Here is a 4,153-nt window from a genome sequence, read left to right as displayed (position 1 = left end):
CCGCAGAACCCCCCCCCCCCCCCCCCCCCCCAGCCATTATGGCTACTGAAGCAAGCACAGCATAGCAAGTTTTGACAGGAAGGATGTTGCTGCTTGTTGACAACCAACTGAACCACAACTTTCCCTTTATAAGAACCAAAACATTGCTAGCTTGGTTAAAACGTTCATGTTCTCTTGCCTAGCCAGTTTCAATGAAAGGAATTTTTTTCATTTAACCCCCCCCCCCCTTATATTTTTGTTAAATGCATTCTACATACTTTCTAATTTATTTGCACCCCACAATGCCTTCAGAATATTCGGTCACCTTAAAGCTAGAATTTTCATTTTGAATTTCTTGCACTCTGGTCTGTTATTCAGTTATATTTATTTCAACCCGTTGCTTGCCCCTCTTGCCTGGAATGCCACTCCCTTTTTAGTTATCAGAATATTTATACTCCTTCTTTCCTTTGTGGGTCAAGGTATAGTACAATTTTAAATTAAAATCAGCAATACAATAAAACCTCATTGACCCTCCCACAAGAACATTCCCACAACTCATACCCCATTAAGCCCCAGCAAATAAAACAGCCTTAAAAGGTAAAGGTAAAGGTTTCCCTTGCTCGAAAGCCAGTCGAATCCGACTCTAGGGTTGCGGTGCTCATCTCCGTTTCAAAGCCAAAGAGCCAGCGCTGTCTGAAGACGTTTCCGCGGTCACATGGCCGGCATGACTAAATGTCATGGCGCACAGAACGCTGTTACCTTCCCACTGAAGTGGTACCTATTTATCTGCTTGCAATTTCTTGCTTTCGAACTGCTAGGTTGGCAGGAGCTGGAACTAGAGACGGGGGCTCACTCCGTCATGCGGCAACCCGGGACTCGAACTGCTGAACTACTGACCTTCCACAGCCTGCAGTTCAGCGTCTTAACCCCTTGAGCCACCGCAGCACTCTTGAACAAACAAAAAAACCAACAAGAAGCGGCCGGGGGGGGGAGTGGTCCTATTCCACACATTGGTTTGGAGCCTTCTGACTCACTTCCAGTGATGCCAGGGGGTGTGGCATATGCAAATAAGTTATGCTAATGAGCTCCTGCACCTCTTTTTCTACGAAATGACCCCTGGTTGTCAGCATGACACCATCCCAGTGCAACTCCCTCCCCTCTAAGTGACACAGGGAACACAACTATAGTTCTGGGTGACTGCTAGCCACTCCAAATCGTGCCACTGCTTACCAAACCCCTACAATGCCTATTGACTTGCGGAATCAGAGCCCCATGGAGCAGCCGCAGCAGAGAGCACAGTCACAGTTTGAATGCAGCTCTCCACAAGAATCAGGTAAGTGTTGGTTTAATGGTTTTACTATGTCTCCAAAACATGGGCAGCACACCCTGTGGGAACCCCCAAGATAAAGAGGGAAACTGTAGACTCTGCTTGAGTACCACATGCAGACCTTTGGAGTCCATTTGTTCTTTGATGCTGGTATGGAACATTACTCATTACTCTCCTTATGTCTCCCCAGACTCTTTTCAGGCAGCCATCTAACCTGGGAAGAGACAGGGAAGACCCCATTCCTAGTAAGATGCCAACCATCTGATGAGACTACAGCATGATGGCTGCAGTAACTAATGCATTATCTTGCTCCTCTGCTCTGGAGTAGTCAGCTTTCTGTTCCAGCCTAGTTTCTGCACCATTGGCAAGCTTCATGACAGACTAGCACAGATGTACCTTTCATGGGCATCCAGTGATAAGGACAGTTCTATCTGTGGTCTTTGTTGGCAGAGTGTAGATATCCAGTAAAGCAGAGCACAAGCTGTTTAATCTCACTATGCTAACTAGTTGTCCCCTCTGCTGCCCCCTGAAGGATGTTCTTGTCATTTTCTTTATCTATGCACAATAGACCTTGCATATCCCAACACCCCTTCTCAAGGTCTAGTGTGCAAGTCCACAAGATTTCATTTTCTCAGATTTCTCACGTGGAAGCAGCTTGGTAAGTGCACATGAAATCATACCTTCTTGTAGGGCAATACTCCAATTCAACAAGCCCTTCCTTCTGTGTGTCTGTTGCAAGATAAAGCTTTACATTTCGGTATTTCTCCTTCTGCATCATACTTGGTTTTGAAGACCCATTTGCATCCTACTGCTCTCTTTCCCAGAGGTAGTTCTGTGGGTGTCCATGTTTATTTTTTGATTAAGGATTCAGTGTTTTATATGTTTGTTTGTTTTGTTTGATATGAAAATAAAAAGTTTTACCGGGGGGGTGGGTGGGAGGATTCAATCTCTTCGGCAGCCTTTCTACATCTTTCTGCTTGGCTGGTAGGCATTCTTTTTATGTCTTCCCATGTGGAAGGTTCCATTATAGCCTCTGTGTTTGTCAGATAGGAAAGTCTTCTTGGTGGTACTCCCCTGTTTGTTCTAGTTGATTGTCTGACCTCTGGTTCTGCAGCCCCTTCTGGTTCTTGTGGCTCTGCAGGTGTGTCATCTGTATGGTCCATGGTGCTCAGTTGCACTGTTTCTGGTTGCTGTGCTCTATTTCCTTCTTTTGTTCTTTCTTCTGATGTCCACTTTTTCTGTACTCGTAAATTTATTTTCTCTTGTCAATGTAGACTATGTTGCAGATTTTGTACAGTTTCCGTTCCTGGGTTAAGGATTCTGTACCCTTTACATCCCAGTGTGTATCCAATAAAATGCCTTGTTCAGTTCTCAGATCCATCTTGGTCTGTTTCTCTTTGGGGATGTAGGTGAAAGCCCTTGACCCAAATACTTTCAAGTGGTTCATGCTGGGCTTGTACCCATACCACAGTTTATATGGTGTGCTTCTGGCACCTTTTGTAGGCAGTCTGTTCTGTAGATAGGTGGCAGTGGTGATTGCTTCACTCTATAGTTTTGCTTCTAGCAGCATGCATCTGCACATCTCAGTCAGGGAATGATTCTTCTTCTCTGCTACACTCTTTTGTTCTGGAGTGTATGGGACTGTAATCTGATGCTCTATTCCTTGTTCAGTTAGATAGTTCTTCATGTCCTATCCCACATATTCTCCTCAATTGTCAGTGCAAATTGACCATTGCAACATATGCCTTCAATTTCTTCAATACTTGACTTCTCTCTGATCAAGTAGGTTGCTGTACACTTTGAAAAACATCAATAAAAGTTAGTATATATCTGTTCCCACTAGGGGTCTCAGTCTTCATTGGACCACAAACATCACTACGTATCAGCTCCAGAGGGTGCTGTGTCTCGTTTGTCTCATGGCTCTTATTGAAACTAGGTTCTGTAAGGGAAGATCTTGTCTCACTAACCTGTTAATTTTCTTTGAGGGGGTGAACAAACATGTGGACAAGGGGGACCCAATAGATATTGTTTACCTTGACTTCCAGAAAGCTTTTGATAAAGTTCCTCATCAAAGGCTCCTAAGTAAGCTCAAAAATCATGGGATAAAAGGACAAGTCCTTTTATGGATCAAAAACTGGCTAATTAATAGAAAACAGAGAGTGAGTATAAATGGGCAATTTTCTCAGTGGAGGGAGGTAAGCAGTGGGGTACTGCAGAGATCAGTACTTGGTCCACTGCTTTTTAACTTGTTCATTAATGATTTGGAGAAGGGAGTAAGCAGTGAAGTGGCTAAATTTGCGGATGATACAAAGTTGTTCAGGGTGGTGAAAACCAGTGAGGATTGTGAGGCACTCCAAAGGGATCTGTCAAAGATGGGCGAGTGGGCGTCAACATGGCAAATGGGGTTCAATGTGGCCAAGTGCAAGGTGATGCACATTGGAGCCAAAAATCCTAAATATAAATACACGTTGATGGGGTCTGAACTGGCAGAGACTGATCAAGAGAGAGATCTTGGAGTTGTAGTAGATAACTCACTGAAAATGTCGAGACAGTGTGTGACTGCAATAAAGAAGGCCAATGCTATGCTGGGGATTATTAGGAAGGGTATTGAAAACAGATCAGCCAATATAATAATGCCCCTATATAAATCAATGGTGAGACCTCATTTGGAATACTGTGTGCAGTTCTGGGCACCACACCTTAAAAAGGATATTATAGCTTTGGACTCTTTAGCTTGGAGAAATGACGACTGAGGGGTGACATGATTGAGGTTTATAAGATTATGCATGGGATAGAGCAGGTAGAGAAAGAGGTACTTTTCTCCCTTTCTCACAATACAAGAACTCG

This window comes from Gekko japonicus, unplaced genomic scaffold (assembly GCF_001447785.1).
Source record: "Gekko japonicus isolate JY-2015 unplaced genomic scaffold, Gekko_japonicus_V1.1 scaffold1701, whole genome shotgun sequence".
In the NCBI taxonomy this organism is placed as follows: Eukaryota; Metazoa; Chordata; class Lepidosauria; order Squamata; family Gekkonidae; genus Gekko; species Gekko japonicus.
The sequence above is the reverse complement of the archived record's forward strand: the minus strand, read 5'-3'. Positions refer to the sequence as shown.